The sequence below is a fragment of the Lactuca saligna genome, chromosome 3 (assembly GCF_052625555.1).
Source record: "Lactuca saligna cultivar CGN05327 chromosome 3, ASM5262555v1, whole genome shotgun sequence".
NCBI classification, from domain to species: Eukaryota; Viridiplantae; Streptophyta; class Magnoliopsida; order Asterales; family Asteraceae; genus Lactuca; species Lactuca saligna.
This window is the reverse complement of record NC_136419.1, coordinates 17,316,659-17,339,200: the sequence shown is the minus strand read 5'-3', so window position 1 is coordinate 17,339,200 and position 22,542 is coordinate 17,316,659.

Genomic DNA, 22,542 nt, shown 5'->3' with positions numbered 1-22,542 from the left:
TTACCCTATAAATAGATTTGAAGGGCCAGCCGTTTAGGGTTGCTATTTTCTCTCCTCTCTCTCTTTTGTTTTAGCTCGATTTACGTGCAAGAAATATCCCAAAGCCCCGGTATTATCCCGAGACCCGAAGCCAGTCTCGAAGCCCGAAAATCCCAAGAAGAAAAGAGTTTCCGAGCCGAAGCTCTGCCCGCGAAGAGCCCGGTTTGTGTGAAGATCTTCCAGATCTACCGAAGAATACAACTTCTACAAGTCGTAATGCTGTCCGATCATCTTCTGATCAATTGAGTGTGTAGTTACTTTCTTCTAAGGGAAATCTCCAATAAAGTCCTAAAATTTTAGTTCGGTTTATGTTTTAATCCTAAACTAATTTTTGTTTACGAAAAAGTCCCAAAAACCGGCAAAAGTTTGCATTTTGACCCTTTTTGACTGGTTGGAATCGGTAACAAATTAATTTAGGACTATTTCATAAATAGATCCAAAATATTGGGACTTTTCTGTAAAAACAAAAAATATTAGAGTTTTTCTGCAAACAAAAACCTTATTATTATTATATTAAAAATATAAATAAGTATACTATTTTTTAAATTTGTTATTATTAATATTATTAATAATACATATAAATACATTTAAATTAAAAAAAATATATTAAAGACATTTTATAAAAGTGAAGGTTGAGCGGATGGTAATGCTTTAAGCTTTGAAATCATGAATGTTTGTTTGTATATTCTAACTTTGTATATGGTTATTTCACATTTGTTATTATTGTTTTTAATTCAGAATATTAACATTTAACAATTTAAAAGAAGCTACTGATTTTTCAAATTGTTTACAAATAGTGAGCATGTGATATGCATGTATGTCTTGTGTGTAAGTATTTTTGAATTACCAAAATGTGTGTTGCTCTTTTTCATTACTTTATCCTTGTGGTTTTTTTGGAAACATAGCAGATATAGTGTGATAAAGCAAAATAAATCATATTACTTTCTATTAAATAAGATATTTTAATTAATATTTTCGAATTTTGATATGGACCACCAATGTAAATATTTATTGTGGATCTGTTGGATTTGAAAAGAAATCATTCTACTTTAAGAAATTTTATATAAAAAGTGAGAAATCCTTTTATCTTAAACTATTTATACATAATTTTACAAATAGACAACTTCTTTTAAATTTTTAAGTGTTAATATTTTGAATTGAAAACAATAATAAAAAATGTGAAATGATCATATACAAAGTGAGGACGTACAAGCAGTGATGTCAATGCTTAAAGCATTACCATCACTACCACCTTCATCTTTAAATAATTTCTTTAATATATTTCTATTTAAGTGTATTTATATGTATTATTAAAAATATTAATAATAATGAATTTAAAAATTAGTATACTTGTTTATAATAATAATAATAAAATATTAATAATAATAATAATAATAATAATAATAAAGTTTTTATTTGCAGAAAAGTCCTAATATTTTTTTTTTGTAGAAAAAATCTCAATATTTTAGGTCATTTTGTGAAATAGTCACAATAGTTTAGGTTAGTTTCTGAAATAGTCCCAAATTAATTTTTTATCGGTTCCAACCGGTCAAAAGGGGTCAAAATCCATACTTTTACCGGTTTTTAGGACTTTTTTGTTAACAAAAATTAGTTTAGGACTAAAACGTAAACCGAACCAAAATTTTAGGACTTTATTGGAGATTTCCCTTCTTCTAATGCATAATTATGAAGTATTTTATACGAAATACGTGTTATGTGTATAATTTGTTGTTATATGTGTGAATGTATATTCACTTTCTTCAATCTCATAGATATGATTTATTCTCTATAAAATACATGTTATGTGTATGTGTCTCATCTGTTGTTTGAAATATGTATTGAATGAGAATGATATACAGGTTTTAAACTATGTATAAAAATATATATTTTTATCTACTAATATGTTGGGTAGAACATGGGTAGATAGTTGATGTGTGATAAACAGATGAGAGGCCTCGATGTTGTTTTTGATTCAGTCATCTAGCGGAGTTTAGATGACGACCACAGACTTTTCTTGACAGTCTTGTGGAACGTTAGCAGGCTCGCCACCTGTAGGTGTTAATGAACTTGGGAGTTCATTTGTTGTACTCCATCCCCCTCATGGTTGCCTTATTTGACATATGTTGTTGGGAAACCCCCGAAACATGTGTTGTCGCCCCGATGAAATATTCTTAGACTAGGTCCCTTGTGTTAGTTATTTTAGGGATGTAAAGTGAGAATAACGGGAATGGGTAATTGGGTTATTGATGGTTGATGAAAATTAATTTAATTATTTATTGTGGGTTGAAAACCCTATATGCTCACCAGGCTCCCAAGCCTGACCCACTCAGTTTATTTGTATTACAGGAAGTGGCGCAAGGGCATAAGATGGATGAACCATCAAGTTGTTTTGTTTAAAAGTTTGTATATGTATATATTTGTTGAATGACTTGTAATGTTATCGTTTATGCTTTATGGTATGTATCGGAACATGACATCCCGAATTTTGATTATATAATGAAAGTACATTTCTTTATGAAATGCTTTGGTAAATATTATTTTATCACGTTTTGTTTTTGGGAACAAATTCCGCAACTTTTTTAAATCAAAAGGATTTACTCTGAAATTATTCTAAAGCATAAATGAAACCGGTCTTTTCTAGCCGTGATTTTGGGGATGTCACAGTTGGTATCAGAGCCTTAGTTTAAGCAAACTAGGAATTTGTAGGATTTGTAGACTTAAACTTAGGGGCTGTTTGGCAGGATCTGAATTTTTAATAGTTGAATTTTTAAGAGGTCTGAATTTCTAAGAGGGTCTGGATTTTTAAGATCTGAATTTTCAAATACTGTTTGGTTGAAACCTCTGAATTACAGTGCTGAATTATAAAAATGACAATTTTACCCTTCTGTGTTATTTTTTGTTGAATTTAACGTTTTTGTTTATAAAATAACCGAATCAACTACTTTAATAATTATAAAAAAATATAAGCACCATATAAAATCTAACTTAAACATAAATGAAAATTAAACATTTATCAAAATCAAAACATACCTCTATCATTACTTGATTATACTCAAAGCAACTAATTACAATAATACAAGAAAATCAAAGATTACACCACAAATAACAAACCTATTTCTTAATTGTTGTACCTAAAACAATTGAAAGCTCCAAAACAATGATAACCTAAAACATATCTAAAAAAGTAAAAATCTTCTATTCTCTTGTTAATTTTCACTTATTCCCCAAAATACCCTTTCCGTGTAAACCATAATTTCTTTACTTTAATCGACAATAAATATGATGTTAATGCATGCTTGGTATGAATCTTCTCCACTAATAGACACTGCATGTTCAAGATATAGCATCATACTTTCATTTAGTGAATCCATAACATGTTAATAATCAATTTCACATATTTTAGCATAATTTCACAAGATTTCACAGATTTTTCAGAATTAATAAGCATACTTTCATAGCATCATTTCAAAAAAATAACAAATCAAAAGAAAAAAAATACTTCATTTGTTGTTGTTGGAAAGTAAAAAAAACAAGAGAAACAACAAAAATCAAGATTTCACAACAATGTTTTTCACATATTTCAACAACATTTCACAATAAAAACGAAGAGAAACAAGAAATCATCAAGATTTTCAGAAAAATTCAAGAAAAAAATAAAGAGAAACAAGATTTCACAGCAAAAACGAAGGAAAAAAAACTCCGTGATTGCAGAAAACTATACGCCATCTGATTTCAAAAAAAAAAAAGAAAAAAAAAAGAAAAAAGAAAAAAAAAACAACAACAACAACAAATTTTCTATGAAATCACCCAATTCGGGGAAACAACAAAACTATACGCCATCTGATTTCAGAAAAAATAAAAGAAAAAAACAACAAATTTTCTATGAAATCACCCAATTCAGGGAAACATAAACTTGCAAAAATCATCGGTATCAGAAAATGATAGCACATCTGAGTAATCACTGATTTCAGAAGTTATTTGTGTGTGTGTGTGTGTGTGTTGATGAGAATAAAAGACCGAAGGCATGATATTACCTGTAGAAGTCGTTGCATAAGTCGTCGGAGGTGGAGCCGGAGGTGCTGTGGCGTAGCAATTGGAGGTGGTGCCGGAGGTGCCGTGGCCTAGCAGTCGGAGCTGGAGATGGAGAGGAGGCCGACGACTGCGAAGACGGGGGAGGGAACACAACTTTGATAGATCGATGGAGGTTTGTGTGTGCGTGTTGATGAGAAGAAAGGAGTGAGGCGTGATTTTGAGAAAAAAAAAAAAAAAGAAAGAGCGAGAACTTAAGGGCAGCTGCGTCTTTTTTTTTTTTTTTTTTTTTTTTTTTCAGATGAGAGGTGAAGTCTGATTTTTTAAGAGGCATTTAACAAATTCAGATGTATATTTTAAGAGGGTACCAAACAAGCCATATCTGAATTTTTAAGAGGTTGCCTCTTAATTTTTCAATTAAGAGGCAAACAAACAGGACCTTAGAATGCTAAGTGAAATTGTGAGATGTATGTCTGTTATATTTTGGACACGAGCACTATTTATTTTAGGAAAATTGACTAAAAGACTTTTATGTGCTAAATGTTATTTGTTTGCCATATATGATATTATTTGTTCGGATCTATGGTCTGTTGCCGACCGGATCTGGAGACCTTATGTGTGTACGATTCTAAGCGTATGTATACGATAATAGAACTAGCATGTAATCGTTTTGAGTGATAAGGATGATTTGAATATCTATCGTGAATGAGGATCTAATTGCACCTTACTCGGTGTATAGATCAAAAATGGTGAGAACAAGGAGTGGAGTTGGAAATGCTGATAAAAACAGGAATCAATACTTGTAATAGAACAAGTAGTCATTGCAGCAGTAACACCTGAGCCAATGATTATGGCTGGTGTGCAAATGATGATTCAAACTATGTTTGATCGCCAAATGGAAGTAACAAGGCGTCTGCTTCGACATAATCATGAAAAACTGTCAATTCATGTGGAAGAGCCTGAAGTGAATGGAGGGCAGTTTGAAAGAGAGAACTTTAGTGGGATAATTAGTCACGACAACCCACCGATAGTTCGACAAAACAACCAAGATGGAGGACATAATGGACTGGGGTGTAAGTACAAGGAATTTTTGACTTGCAAACCATCGAGCTTCACTGGAAAGTAGGACCCAATCGGAGTGATGGATTGGATCTCCAAAATGGAGTTAGCCTTCATGACTTGTGGCTGTAGAGGCAAGTTGCAGACTACCTTTGCAGTGAATTAGTTTCGAGGTGGAGCCATTCGTTGGTGGAACACTCTAGGGAAGACTTTAAGCCCTAATGAGCCACTACAATTGTCATCGGCAGAGTTCTTGGCGCAGTTCAAGTGCAAGTTCTGCTCGGCTCAAAATCTGTTGGAGTTGGAGAACAAGTTTCTGACATTGACGAAAGGAAGCATTTCAGTTGATGAATACACTAATAACTTTACAGACAAGATAGAGTTTTCTTTGCGCGTCGTTCCATATGAGCTGAAAAAAGTAGACTGGTACGCAAAGGGACTCCCATGGGAGTACGCGGTGCCAGTGCGTCAGGCACCTACTCTAGAGGCAGTTATTTGGGTTGCCAATTATGTTGAGGACATGATTAAGGGAAGAACTGCCGACAAGGTTGAAGTTGGCGAAAAGAGAAAATTTGAAGGAACTTCAGGTTCCAGTAAGAAAAGTGAATTTTTGAAGTCTACTTCGAAGAAGTTTGGAGGAAAAGGAGGCGAAGCGAAATGGTGCGAGAAGTGCAAGAAAAAAGCACTTTGGGAAATGTAGTGAGGAGATGACTTGCTACAAGTGTGGAAAAACGGGGCATAATGCCAACGAGTGTCCGTCCAACAAAAGGATGTGCTTTGGTTGTAACGAGGAAGGGCACATTTTGAAAGACTGTCCGAAGAAGAAGGAGGCAGCTAAGCCCAACATTCCACCAAAGTTGAAGGCGAGAGCCTTTCAGATGACACTTGAGGCGGTGAAGGATGATGCTGATGTCGCTTCAGGTACCTCTCTCGTAAATGAATTACCTGCTAATATTTTGTTTGATTCTGGAGCCAACTACTCCTTTATTTCGCATGAGTTTGGTAGAAAACTAGCTTTGCCTGTTGATAGACTAGATAATGCTTTATTATTCGAAGTTGCTAGTGGCAAGTTTGTACCTGTTAGCCATTGTATGAAAAACATCTTATTTGACTTGAATGGGAATAAGTTTCACGAGGAATTATTGCCTATTGATATTGCCATATTTATACATGTTTTTAGGAAATATTTAAGTACATTTTTATTAATAAGTTGATAAAATGTTTAGAATAATGGTACTTATGACTTTAAATTGTTATTTTCAGTCAATTAAAAGGATTTCGAAGAGAGGGACCGAAAGTGACAATATGTAGAACATGGGAGACTTAAAAGACAAGAAAAGAATAAATCCATGATAGATACTGAATTCACGACGTGGCATGAGGATTTTAGAAGATAAACATCACGATTCGGAGGATTCCTTGCACGATACGGATAACTTGGTGCCCACGACGTGGCCTGGATAGCCACGACGTGGCACGGGTTTTTGGAGATTATTTAAGTGCTCCTGATTATTACGAAAGGAGGATTTTTTTGGAAAAAGAAAGGAGTTCTAGAAGGCGATTGAGAGCAGAAGAAAGGTTCTGGAAGAGGCTTTCAACACCAAAAAAAGTAAAAGCTCCGTATTTTAGTTAATTAAGAACATGTTTTGTAACACTTTGATTTGTGTTAGTTTGTTAGTTGCCGTGATGAGCAGCTGAATCTAGCTACACTTGTTTAGCTAGATGAAGCTTCCAAGTTATGAATAGTTCAATATTTATGGATTAAGTTTAGTTGGTAAAAATTGCTTGTGTTTGATTTGTATAACCTAGCATGCTATTGTTTGTTTCTCTAATTGCTTGATTGCATGTTCTATGTAGCTTATTGACCATTAACTGCATGAACTTGTTTACCTAATGATTTAATGAACATTAAATTGTTAGAGCTAGGATTGACCAATCTTAGTTAGTAATTAGAGTAAATAAGCTTAGCTGTGCTAGAGAACGTGTATTGTGACCATAATTGCGTTTATATTACAAATCTTACATAGCATATTTATATTCATAATTAGTTCTGTGTTTAATTATGTGTGAACATACATGGTTTGACATGAATTAATTAATTATTGGTAAATTTAGAACTAAATTACTAATACAACAAAAAACCAACTTAATAATCTGTAATCATTAGCTAGCCATAAGGAAGAAGTGGATTCAAACTAAACAAGAGTGTGTTTTACTTATTGAATTTGAATTAAGTTCATCTGATCTTGTAAAATCAGATAAAACCCCTTTTAAACTTGTTAATAATTAGGTTAATTTAGTAGTAAGTAAATTAATTAGAACACCGTTCCCTATGACCGACACCCGACTTACCCAAACTATACTATAATCTGACTAGGTACTCTGCCTACAAGTGCATAGTTAGTTAAGTTTGTTAGGTTATAAATATTAAAATTAGTGAGTACTCTTGTGCACATCACCTATCAAACATAACAGTTTCGACATTGTGTTGGGAATGGATTGGCTTAGCGCCAATGATGCCGAGATTTTATGCAAGAAGAAGATAGTAAAAGTAAACCTACCAGGGAAAGAGTCATTTATGGTGTACAGGGAAAAACGCCGAGTAAATTCTCGAATCATTTCCCTAATGAAAGCCAGAAAGTGTTTGACCAAGGGATGTACATCATATTGAGCATTCGTGATCGATGCTAAGAAGGAAAAGAAGGTATTGCAGAGTATTCCAGTGGTGTGTGATTATCCGGAAGTATTTCCCAAAGATCTTCCTGGATTACCACCTGATAGACAAGTGGAGTTAAGAATACACTTGTTACCAGGAACCACGCCAATAGCAAAAGCACCGTACCGATTAGCACCAACGGAGATGAAGGAACTGATGATGCAACTCAGGAATTATTCGACAAAGGTTTCATTAGACCTAGTTCATCGCCCTAGGGAGCTACGTTGTTATTCGTAAACAAGAAAGACAGGAGCATGAGAATGTGCATTGATTACAGAGAGCTGAATAAAGCAACGATAAAGAATAGATATTTGTTGCCAAGTATTGATGACATGTTCAATTAGCTGCAAGGCTCAAGTTATTTTTCAAGATCCATCTTAGGTCAGAATATCATCAGTTGAAGGTAAGAGAACAAGATATCAAGAAGACTGGATTAAGAACTATATATATATATATATATATATATATATATATTTGTGTGTGTATGTGTGTGTGTGTGTGACAATCCGATATTTCGACTCTATGTAATGACCTAAAAAGACAACTATTGTAACCACTTTTGAAATAATGAAATTAACTTCGAAAATAAAATGTATAAAAGTCTCTATTGGGTTACCTACTATGCTAGATATTGTGTCAAGGTTAACATAAATACTAAGAACACTAAAATCCGAGTTATAACGAAGAAGTTATGACCATTCTAAGATTTCCGACAAAACCGACAACACCGATTAACGAAAAACATGAAGTTTCAATACAATATTTTTTAGCCTTAAGTATCTAAATGAAACTTGTAGATATCATTAAACCGTAAACGTACATAAAAAGAACATCAAAATCCGACTTTGTATGAGGAAGTCATGATTTTTCCATGATCCAGATATAGCAGTAGACAGCTAAAAACTCGAAATAGAGATCGAGAGACTTTTGGCCAAAACAACCTAAATATGAATCAATGGTCTCAACAAAATTAGCGCAACGGTAAAAAGTCTGGCAAAAACGGACGCGAGATGAAGAAGTTATGGATTTTTAACAGACGTTTCGAGTCCCGGACAGTTAAAAATAAATAATTAAAAATAAATTCTAAATTAGCCGACGAATTCTAAACGACAGTTGTACAGTATATTCTCACCTACGCGTACATATAAAGAATGTCGAAATCGGAGATCGTACGCGAAAGTTACGGATTTTACAAGTTAAGGCTCAAAATCCAAGGCTGTCAGGTCTGCCACGACGTGGCACAGTTTGTCGCGACCCGGCAAGTGACTTAGGGCGTCCAATCAATGGAAGAGGATAAGATTTTGCTCACCACGATGTGGCACAGTTGGGCACGATGTGGCGCATCAGAAATGCTCCTATAAATAGAAGATTAAGGGTGTCGGGTTTGGTGCTCATCTCTTTCCATCTAAGTGTTGTTAGTCTGCGTAATTACCTCGATAAGCCATCCCGAAGCCCCAGTTTTCACACTCAAGTTCCGAAGGAGGGTTCTACACTCTCGAGATTCCCGAGAATCCCGAGAAAATTAACTCTTCCAAGTTGAAGTTCTGCTCAATTATCATCTCGCTTTCTCCCATCAATCAAGTGAGTTCATACCCCTATAAACTACACTTTCAAATGTTTTATCATGCTTTTTATACACTTTTAATGGGGGAAACACAAGTAAACACACGGTTATTATCGTGTGTAACATAAAGTTTCACTATATACTCTTTTTATCAAGTAAATCATATGTGATTCATAACTACTACATGAGAACTTGCGTATGCAATATATATTCTCGATAACGTCTTGTCTTTTGGAAATAAAACATGTTTATATATATACACGAGTCAAACACGTTATTTATACTTTAAGTATATGTGATCATTTATCTCACTATAAATATTATACTTTACATAACAAGTGAGCATTACACTAGGGTTTACTATACGGACGAAACACACACTTTGAAAAACTATAATAGGTATAGTTTACGAGAAAATCATGAACATTTACAATCTAGAGACATTATATCAAAGAGATATTTTCATACACAAGAACAATGGTCATTTTCTTACGTAAATCTGTTTTATACTAAGTTTTGTGAGACATTTCACGTACTTTCGAGTATACATTTTAAGTCCTGTATTATATACCAGAATCCCTTGTAGGGGGAGCGTGATACATGTGTATAGATCTATACAGGATTGACAATCCCACACCTAAGCTGTTAGCTACAGCTAGGCCGAAAGGCTTGGGGTGACAAACGTCATAACTTTCCAACGCTTGAAGAACGTTGTTATAGGCATCTTGGTCAAATAGCATGGTTGTAAGACTCACATGTAGTATTAAAAACACATTGATTTACGGGGTTCTTCAAATGCCTTAGCGATTTATACATAAACCTACTATTTTAGGCATGAAAAGCACTATTGCATTACAAGTTTTGGAACAATTAAGCTACCATCTACTATAGTAGAAAATATGGGATTGTCTAAGAACATTCAAACATGTACAAACCATTTCATTCTATTTCATACAAACATTGTTACTAAATACTTATGAACTTACCAGCTTAAATGTTGATATACTCTTTCAAAACTACTTGTATTTCTCAGGAATTCAGTAGAACAGGTAAAACATGTTGGATAAGGTGTCTAAGTCCATAACTATTTCTGGTATGTACTTGACCCGACCCGGCATGGTCCATTTGGGTTGCATGGCACCATGCAATTGGATAGACTAAATGAGAGAAATAACACTTGGAGATTATTAATATATTATAAGTTCTAATATATTAATAATATTATTTGATTAGTTTGATCAAGAATTAATTTAGAATTAATTAAGTGATCAAAAGATAACTAATTAAATATATGGGTTGATTAAGTAAATCATCCATATCTTGTATAGTGGACTAAAAGGCTCCATGGATCATCAAGTTGGGTTCCACCCATAGGATGCTCCATGGATGCTCCATGGGAGTTACAAACCCATGGGTCATGGAAATGAAGAGTCATGACACATTAGGGTTTAACCCTAGATGTGTCAACACTATATAAGTAATATGATCTCCTCCCAAATCGGTTACAACATATACACACTAAGAAAAGAGGGCTTGGCCGATTTTGTGAAGTGAGTATTCTCTCATAAGTTCTTCCAAGAGCATTTGGTGTTGTGTGAAGCATTTGAGGCATCACACTTGGGGTGCTAGGTTCACAAGGTTTCAAGGAACACAAGCAACAACAAGGTAAGTTATTCTATCTATACTTTATGTTAAAATTGTTCCCCATGTATGCTAGATAGGAATATAACCTTGGAAATCAACTTTGCATGACAAATTAGACAAACATAGATCCAAGGTTATTAGGGTTGCATGTACACTTAGGAAGTGTTAGAATGCTCAAAACCCATCAGTGGTATCAGAGCCTAGGCTTGTTTGTTCTTATTTGTGCTTAAAAGTTGAAAACAGAATCGGAAATTTGCTGTCTACGAATGGACTCGTCGAGTCTATAGGGGGGACTTGTCGAGTCCATGAGTATCTTCAACCAACTCGGCGAGTCATGTTCATGCACTCGGCGAGTAGGGTCGACTGAGTGCAGAATTTCGATTCAAGTTGCTGGAAATGAATTAGAAACATTACCCTAAACTGTTTTGGTAATTGAAAAACTTGTTTTTGATGGTGTAATGTCTTTGCTAATTCATTTACAACAACCAGTTATCAAAATTACAAAGTTTTATGTAATTTTTGATTGTGTTCATATTCATGTTCTTGTTCTTATGATGTTTTAGATGATCATAGGAATTATTTGTAACCTATGTGGTAGATTAATTCTTGATCATAATGTGTTTTAATGGAGTCCATAACTTATCCTTAAGTTATGGAAAACCAAGAGTCACACTTGAGTTAAAACCATTAAGAAAACACAAGAGTTATAAAAATGAAGAGTCTTCATTTTATTACTCTATTAAACTCATAAGTTACAAGAAATGAAAAGTTTTGAAAGTTACAAAACTTGCCCTCAAGTTTTGGAACAAGTAAAGTTAAGATAAAACTTTAGTTCCAACCCCTAGAATTTTAAAAGTTAAAATTCAACCCTTATACTTATATTATGATGATTTAATAATTATATATATATGTATAAGAACAAGTCGTCTTACCGCTAGTACGCCTCATTCACGAAGCCGGTCTATAAGGTGGGTATAAGGTTGTTGCCTATAAAATGGTGACTTAATGGGTGTATATTCTCACCCACCGCTTGCTTGACCGGTGGAGGGTCGTTAGCCGAACGGGTAAGACAAGGACTTATAAATTCTCATTCAAAGTATGATGAATATATAAAGTAACTAAATGTTTATTAAATTCCCAATCTTAGTTACTTTAGGAAAAATGTGAATAAGGTGCTAATCCATGAAATTACACTTTACACTTTGTCTGAGTCGTTGGTGGAGCGTGTGTGGTTAACCGGCACACTAACTTGGACTTAACAAGGTAGGTAAAGGGTGCCTTAAGGTTTATTATAGTATCGGTGGAGCGTGTGTGGTTTACCGGCACATCGATTGAGTGATAAACTTTAAGGGTACCAAGTGATTTGCATGGTTACTTCACACCTCGTTTTGTGATCCTCGGCATCCCAGTCACAAAACCTGGAGGGCACTCCCGAGATTGAAACATGCCTTTGAAAAGTTCATTGGATCTCAAAGAATCTAGGAATTTCTAAAACCAATAAAAACTAAATATTTATTATTTCGGTTTTCGTGGTGGAAATTGGTGAATCGTCATTCACCTACCTTTCAAATATGGTATAGCTTAGATTACGGCATACCTCTTCTAAGTTATATTATATTGTGATTGGATCCTAGCCTTAATATTACATTTGGGTGTTTTATTAAGGACTCTCTTAAATCTAAACTAAACTTGTTCTTCTTTTTCAGATGTCTTCAACTAATGCTTCTGGCTCGAATCCTAATGGCTCCTTTACTCTTATGAGTCTATGTGGGAAAGTCACCTTTGATGGATCCAACTTCAATAAGTGGATCAGAAACATCAGGATGATTACCCGCTACGAGGACAAAGAATATGTCCTTAACAAGGAGCTTAAGGAAATTGACGAGTCCATTGCAACTCCCCAGGAGATCGCTGCCTTTCATACTCATGAAAGAGATGCAACCAAGGTGGCTTGCATCATGTTAGCCACCATGACAGCTGAACTCCAAAAGTCTTATGAAGACTTCTACCCTTATGAAATGCACCAAGATTTGATGGAAAGATACCATCAAAGTGCACGACAAGAGAGGTACGAAGTCATCTGCTCCATGATAACAACCATGATGAAGGACGGAGAGTCCGTCACGAGCCACATGCAGAAAATGCAAAGGTATGTGGATCGGTTGCTGAAGCTCAATGTGAACTTCCCTGAGGAGCTTGCAATAGATATCATTTTGCACTCCTTACCATCGTGCTATGATCAATTCCGCATGACATATCACATGAACAAGGAAGAGGTCACCCTCAGCAAACTTCAGGGGCTTCTCAAGACCGCAGAAACAGGTCTTAAGGGGAAGTCGGTTGCTATCACTCCTACTCCAGACTCAATTCCGGTCTTGGCAATCGGGCAAAGTCGAGGGAGGAAGAGAAAGAGATCTTCAAAGGGTACCAAGGCTCGGACCCTTGATGGCTCTTCTTCAAGTGGAACCAAGAAAGGTTTCATTACTCCTTCTTCTAACCCAAAAGAGGCTGAATGCTTCTATTGCCATGAAAAAGCTCATTGGAAGCGGAACTGCCCAAAGTACCAGCAAGATGTAAAGGATGGGAAAGTCAAACCCAACCATGCAGGTATTTACACTATCATTTCTAATAACTCACCCCATTCAAAATCTTGGGTCCTTGATACAGGTTGCGGAATTCATATTTGTTGTGACTTGCAGGGACTAGGAAGAAGTGAGAATGTGGAGCAAGGAAGAATAAACTTAATCATGGGGAATAGGAAAGTTACACCTGTCACCAAGATTGGAGTTTATACTTTATCGCTAAGTAGTGGGTTAAATTTAGATTTGAATAAATGTTGTTATTCGCCAGAAATGGCAAGAAATATTATTTCCTTTCATGCATTGTACAAACAAGGTTTCACCTTTTCGTTTGATAATGAAGTTGGTTCGATTAATGCTTTCTTTAATAATGTACTTTATTTTAAAGCATTACCTTGTGATGGTGTGTATGAAGCTGTATCTATTGTAGATAACTTAGGAAATAATGTTTTGTGTATTGATTCTACTAATAATAATAACTTGGATAAAGCATCGTTATGGCATTGTCGTCTTGGACATATAAGCAAGAAACGCATAGGCCAACTCCAAAAGGATGGAGTCTTGGAGTCGTTTGACCTAAAGTCAAATGATAGTTGCGAATCATGCTTACTTGGAAAAATGACAAAGTCACCCTTCACAGGCTCATGTGAAAGGGGTGAAGGTTTGTTGGACCTTATACACACGGATGTGTGCGGACCATTCAAACATGCCACAAGGGATGCTAATCGTTATTATTTGACTTTTACCGATGATTACAGTAGATATGGATATGTCTACCTAATCAAGCATAAGTCAGAGACTTTCGAGAAGTTTAAGGAATTTAAACAGGAAGTCGAGAATCAATTGGGCAGGAACATTAAGATGCTTCGATCCGATCGAGGTAGTGAGTATCTTAGTTCAGAGTTCCTCGACTATCTAAAGGAATGTGGGATTGTCTCACAATTGACACCTCCCAGGACACCGCAGTTGAATGGTGTGGCTGAGAGGCGTAATCGAACCTTGTTGGACATGGTTCGTTCCATGATGAGTCGAGCTTCGCTACCAATCTCATTCTGGGGGTATGCCTTAGAGACTGCCGCCCATATCCTTAATCTAGTCCCTACAAAGAAAGTTGCCAAAACTCCTCACGAGATGTGGACTGGTAAAGTACCTAAACTAGACCACATCAAGATTTGGGGATGCGAGGCTTTCGTGAGACGCGAGACTCATGATAAGCTCGAACCCCGAAGCGAGAGGTGTATTTTCATCGGCTACCCACAGCAATCCTTTGGTTACCTCTTCTACAGACCTAGTGACAATGTGGTTTTTGTAGCAAGAAGAGGAGTCTTTCGAGAAAGAGAGTTTATAAGCCAAGGAGACAGTGGGAGGCAAGTTGATCTTGAAGAAATTCAAGAGTCAAGTGGTGAAGGAACTTCAAACTCTAGCCCTCAACTTGAGGAGGAAACTCCTGTTGAGCCAATTGACGAATCTGTACCTCTGAGGCGTTCCACAAGAGTTAGGAGTGCACCTGAGCATTACTATGGATTCCATATTACTGCAGAAGGTGAGACACTTATTAGTGATGAGACACTAGTAAGTCAAGATGACCCTAACAGCTACGAGGAAGCCATGGCGGGCCCCGAGTCTGCCAAATGGAAAGAGGCTATGGATAGCGAGATACAATCCATGTATGACAATCAAGTTTGGAACTTGGTTGAGAATGTACCAGGTCGAAAGACTGTAGGGTGCAAATGGGTCTTCAAAAAGAAGACCGACATGGATGGTAAAGTACACACTTATAAGGCTAGACTGGTTGCAAAGGGCTTCTCTCAAATTCCTGGAGTGGACTATGATGAGACCTTTTCTCCGGTAGCCAAGATTAAGTCTATTCGGGTTCTGTTAGCCATAGCCGCATTTCATGACTATGAAATTTGGCAAATGGATGTCAAAACCGCTTTCCTTAATGGGAAGTTGGCTGAAGATGTTTACATGAGTCAGCCAGAGGGTTTTGTCAGCAACGAGTATCCTAATAGAGTGTGTAAGCTTGAGAAATCCATTTATGGATTAAAGCAAGCACCTCGCAGATGGAATCTTTGCTTTGATGAAAAGGTCAAGGAATTTGGCTTTTCTAGGAGTGAAGATGAATCTTGTGTATATGTCAAGGCTAGTGGGAGTATAGTTAGCTTTTTGGTATTGTATGTGGATGACATACTACTCATAGGAAACGACATTCCAACCCTGCAGGAAGTAAAGTCCTGGCTTGGAAAGTGTTTCGCTATGAAGGACCTTGGTGAAGCTGCCTATATTTTGGGGATAAGAATCTTGAGAGATCGGAGTAAAAGACTAATTGGACTTAGTCAAAGTACCTACTTGGAGAAGATTCTGAAGAGATTCAGAATGCAAGACTCCAAGAAAGGAGAGTTACCCATCCAGAGTAGCGCCAAGCTGAGTAAGACACAAAGCCCTAGCACTGAGGCTGAGATAGCAGAAATGAGTCGAATACCTTATGCTTCGGCTGTAGGTTCGATCATGTATGCTATGACGTGTACTCGACCTGATGTAGCCTTTGCCTTGAGCATGGTTAGCAGGTTTCAGGGGAACCCTGGCAAGGCACACTGGATTGCGGTAAAGAATATTCTCAAGTACCTACGAAGGACTAAGGACTGGGTCCTTACCCTCGGTGGGAGTGATGACTTGAGAGTTGTAGGGTATAGTGATGCTAGCTTCCAGACTGATAGGGATAACTTCCGCTCTCAGTCGGGCTGGGTCTTTACCCTAAATGGAGGAGCAATTTCTTGGAAGAGTTCCAAGCAAGAGACAGTGGCAGATTCTACTTGTGAATCAGAGTATATTGCAGCTAGCGAAGCGGCAAAGGAGGCGTTATGGCTGAGGAACTTCATTGGAGACTTTGGAGTTGTACCAGCTATTAAAGAGCCGATGGAAATTTTCTGTGATAGTGAAAGTGTTGTTGCCTTAGCCAAGGAACCAAGGGATCACGGGAGATCCAGACACATCGACAGAAAATACCATTTCATCAGACATCGGATCGAAGAAGGAATCCTCGTGGCAAAGAGGGTATCATCGGATGAGAACCCAGCAGATCCCCTCACGAAGGGACTGACTCGGGTTAAGCATCTCCAGCATGCTCGGAGCATAGGGCTGAAGGATGATATTAGATTTAGTAGTTAGATAATCTCGAAATTTGTAAAGTGTAATTGACATTTGATGATGAATAAAAGTGTTTTATTTATGAGTAAAGTGTTGCTATCTCTTGTCAATCGTTTACTATATTTCTTTTGCATGTTTTGACTTCCAGAATAATTTTGTTTGGTATAACATATTATTCAAACCTCCACAGTCGGTCATATGTCGGAAGTAGGTATGAATCAAGACTGTCATGTTTGATTGTAGAGGTCTGGGACAAGGCTACAACAATCATGAGTGTTCATAAGTTCTGAGCATTGGACTCAACCCACGCTCACTGGAATCACTTCATGGAATTCTATCTCGAGTGATCGTGAGACGGTAATATCATATAAGTCTTTAAACCTAGAGATATGATTTGTTACTTACAAGTTGGTTATGCATTGATTGTACGAAAAACGCATTGGTAACTCGATGTTATAAAATCGTGCTCTTATGTGTAATTCAATGAGTAGTAGAACAAACATATGAGTCGAAGTTTATCTGTTCCTTCTTGGATTAGAAGCTGATATCTGGGCCCCTCGATGATTTTGTTTTGACCTATGTACCGGGCCCGTTCAGAACTAAATTGATGTGTTCAATAAAGTTCTTTGTCAAACAAATCGGAAATCGGGAAACAAATGTTGGACAATAAGTAAGACATTGTTCCATGTATTTGTCCGACTGATATCTAGAACAGAGGATTATATGATCACTTATCTTAAATGGCGTACCATCATCTTCTCAAGTTTCGAGAAACCTTGTAAAGAGCTACGATTGCCGATCGGTTCCTGAAGTCATACTTGCAGTAATAGTTACTAGACTTATCCAAGTGGGAGACTGTTGGATAAGGTGTCTAAGTCCATAACTATTTCTGGTATGTACTTGACCCGACCCGGCATGGTCCATTTGGGTTGCATGGCACCATGCAATTGGATAGACTAAATGAGAGAAATAACACTTGGAGATTATTAATATATTATAAGTTCTAATATATTAATAATATTATTTGATTAGTTTGATCAAGAATTATTAGAATTAATTAAGTGATCAAAAGATAACTAATTAAATATATGGGTTGATTAAGTAAATCATCCATATCTTGTATAGTGGACTAAAAGGCTCCATGGATCATCAAGTTGGGTTCCACCCATAGGATGCTCCATGGATGCTCCATGGGAGTTACAAACCCATGGGTCATGGAAATGAAGAGTCATGACACATTAGGGTTTAACCCTAGATGTGTCAACACTATATAAGTAATATGGTCTCCTCCCAAATCAGTTACAACATATACACACTAAGAAAAGAGGGCTTGGCCGATTTTGTGAAGTGAGTATTCTCTCATAAGTTCTTCCAAGAGCATTTGGTGTTGTGTGAAGCATTTGAGGCATCACACTTGGGGTGCTAGGTTCACAAGGTTTCAAGGAACACAAGCAACAACAAGGTAAGTTATTCTATCTATACTTTATGTTAAAATTGTTCCCCATGTATGCTAGATAGGAATATAACCTTGGAAATCAACTTTGCATGACAAATTAGACAAACATAGATCCAAGGTTATTAGGGTTGCATGTACACTTAGGAAGTGTTAGAATGCTCAAAACCCATCAAAACAAACAACTTTTGAAGAAGGGACGTTGTAGCGTCAGTTTACTATCATTTTGACATTATATTGTAATTTGTTTTGAAACAAGTACCTTTCAACAATGTAAAATTTTAAATTATATATATGATGGTTGTATTACTTTCTTTACTATGTATTCAATTGTTACGATACTACATGAAGTCATCCGCCCTCGAACGATTCCGCCTTTCTGGTTTGTGGGTGTGACATATTGGTATCAGAGCATTGTTTATAGTGAACTAAGTATATCGAACCACATAAGACATACAAACTATAAATGCATACGGACTCAAAGTCTCTGACAAAACGTTTTTACACCTGAACCACATTTCTTTTTAACTTAAACTATTTGAGTCATAAAAGCACAAATACATGCATACAACGATTTATTTTCATACTTAGAGCAATATAGAAGTATTATGAATAAATTGTGCAGTGCAGGTGTGCCTTAGGATATGTAATCGGAACTGGGATGAATATACCCTGATCAACTATATTTATCCGAAAGCCGACTAACGTATGCCAGGGAGTGTCTGCAGTGGACAACAAATTTAAAACTTACCAAGAGCAAATCATTAAGAATACTATATGAGTATTTGGATATCTTCAACCTTCAAACTTAAGGGTAAAACTTTACGTGCCTTAGCTTATAGTCAATTCTTAAACCTATTCTCGTATACACTCAATGGTTGGATATCATCACCCCGACGACCCCTACTACCCCAACCAAGGTAATGAAGGATGGATTGTAGACGACCCCGAGGAGGAACCCATGGAAGATGAGGAAGAGGAAGATTCAGATAGCTCAGCTTCAGAGCCCGAGGTAATCAATCCGTCAGCCGTCCAACCTCCATTGGTTCGACCTCCTTTCAGTATGGGATTTCAAGGACCAACTCCCCGTATGGGGAAGCCACATCCACCATTGGAGCCAGCAGCAAGGACTGCGTCCTCCTTACGGTATGTTTCGGAACTTCTACGATGTTAGCGTAGGAAGTTCAAATGATTGAGCACTCCCAATTATGGTAGGCAAACTTGCCAATCAGGCTTATCAATCCGGAGTCCAAGCAAACCGGATTAACGAGGTTGACATAAGGATGGAAGAGAATGCAGCTGATATCCGTCGCCTAGACATGCTACAAGGTAATGCCCAACTGCGCACCAACTCCCTCCAGGAGAAAATGACTGCAACTCTCTCCGAAATGAGAGATTTGAGGGAGCAACAAGCTGCCTTTGACAGGCGTCTCATGGGAGCCAAGCAATCGGATGCAAGGTCAATCTCCAAGTGTAATCCGCGCAGCAAGTAGTGCTCGCCTAACTCGCAAATTTTGATATAGAATAGGACCATCAGCTAAAAGTCTTACCTTCTTTAACTTTCTGTAATCAGAGACCTTTATAAAGGTCGAAATTTTCTAACTTCGGATGTAACACAACAATATGTTTAATATATATAGGGCATACCTCTGTCGTCTGTTAATTCTATGTATTTCATTTGAGTTAATGAGTTTGTTTATTGTTATTCAAAATCCATTGGTAAATCAAACTCAAAGCCCTGTGTTGGTCAAACCAAATTCTTGAACTATTAAAGATAGTTAACTCATTATCATTCGACTCTCAACCACCAAAACTTATAATCTTTTATTTTTATTTCTTGGCAGCGCGATGCCTCCTCGTCCAAACCTAAGACCTAGGCCAGGCACGATACCTCCACCACCACCACCTCCATCGACGGAAAATGTCGCATTGATAGCTGCTGTAACAGTTGTAGTAACAACAGCAATGGCATAGATGAGTAATAATGGGTCAGGAGGAGGAGTGAATAGCTCTACGAATGGCCAACGTCAAGGTCGTTCAGGGGATTGCACCTTCAAGGACTTCACCAATAGCAAGCCCATGAATTTTAACGGATCCGGAGGGATAATGGCTCTATCATAATGGATAGAGAAAACAGAAGCGGTTTTCGAGATCTATGAATGTCTGGAAGTGAGCAAGGTAAAATTTGCTGCTTGTACATTCTCCGAGAGAGCCCTGACATGGTGGAATGGACATGTCAAGTCACTAACTCTGATAGTGGCAAATTCTATGGGCAGGGAGAATCTAAAACAACTGTTAATGCACGAGTACTGTCCAAGGGGCGAAGTACAAAAGCTAGAGCAGGAACTTTGGGGTCTTAATTTGGTAGGTTCGGACATCACGACCTATACCAATAGGTTTAGTGACTTGGCAATCCTTTTCCTAGGTATGGTTGCTCTAGAGAGCAACAAGATCGAAAGATACATCTGGGGACTGTCACCCCAGATTCGAGGAAGTGTACTAGCTTCCAAACCAGTCACTTTCGACAGTGCCAAACAGTTGGCACAAGCTCTTGTTGACCATGGAATCTGTCAAGGCTTCGCAACTGCTGTCCCTGAGCAAACCATAGGAAACAACAACAACACGAAGAAGAAGTTTTGGAACAAGAGGAAGGGTTAGTCTTCACAGGAACCTTCCAAGAAACAACAACTAGTGGCAGTCCATGCCGCTACTACCCTCACTGCTACTGCAGTTACCCCTACAATAGCGAAGCAATATGCAGGGAACCTACTAAAGTGCAACAAATGTAATTTCCATCACAATGGAAATTATCGGGAGATGCACTGCAACAATTGCAACAAGAAAGGGCACACTGCCCGTTTCTGTAAGGCACCGGCACGACCAATCAGCCAATTCCCTCGAGTCGGGGTGGGGCAGGCATGTTATGGATGTGGTAAGGCTGGACACTACAAGAGGGACTGCCCTAAGGCAAGGAATGCTGGCAGCATAGGAAGAGTGTTGGTAATAGGGCAGAACGAAGCAATAGCTGATCCCACGGTGGTTACAGGTACGTTTCTCCTCAATAACGCTTATGCATGCGTACTCTTTGATTGTGGTGCCGAAAGGAGTTTCGTGAGTCATAAATTCAAACACATACTAAAATAGAACCCTCAATCACTCAATAAGATATTTACAGTTGAAATGGAAAACGGTAGGATAGAAAGCACAAAAGATATGTACATAGGCTATACACTAACTCTAAACGAACATTCATTTCAAATCAACTTAATGAAAATCACCATAAAAAGCTTTGATGTCATCATCGGTATGGATTGGTTAAGCCTGCACCATGACGATATACTTTGTCACGATAGGGTCGTCCGCCTAAATCTACCAAAAGGCGAAACTCTTGTAATTTTTGGTGACAAACCGGTTCCGATTTACAAATAATCTCTTACGTCAAAGCCCAGAAATACCTACGTAAGGAGTACCATGCCTTCTTAGCCCACGTGGTAGATAAGGAAAAAGAAACGAAAGGCATCAAAGACATTCCAGAAGTCTGCGATTTTCCCGATATCTTCCCTGAAGATCTCCTAGGAGTCCTACTAGAATGACAAGTCGAGTTCGTGACCAATTTAATTCCCGGAGCTACCCCAGTAGCTAAGTCATCGTATCATCTGGCGCCAGCTGAGATGAAGAACTATCCAGCCAATTAAATGAACTGCTCAACAAAAGATTCATCAGGCCAAGCTTCTCACCTTGGGGAGCACCAGTCCTGTTCATAAAGAAGAAGGATGGATCTTTCCGTATGTGCATCGATTACCGGGAACTCAATAAGCTCACTATCAAGAACCGATATCCCTTACCACACATTGACGATTTGTTCGACCAACTCCAAGGAGCGAGTTATTTCTCGAAGATCGATTTGAGATCTGGGTATCATCAGTTGCGAGTCTCGGAAGGAGATGTTCCCAAAACAGCCTTTTGAACTCGTTATGGTCACTACGAGATTGTAGTGATGCCCTTTGGATTAACAAATGCACCAGCAGTGTTCATGGACTTAATGAATCGAGTGTGTCATTCATTCCTGGACAAATTTGTGATCGTGTTCATAGATGATATACTCATCTATTCAAAGAGTAAAGAGGAACATGGTCAACACCTCCGACAAATCTTGGAAACTCTAAGGAAAGAAAAGCTATACACAAAATTCTCAAAGTGCGAATTTTGGATTCGGAAAGCAGATTTACTAGGTTACGTGGTTAGCAAAGATGGGATACACGTGGACCCCTTCGAAATCCAGGCAATTGAGAACTGGCAGCTCCCAAAACCC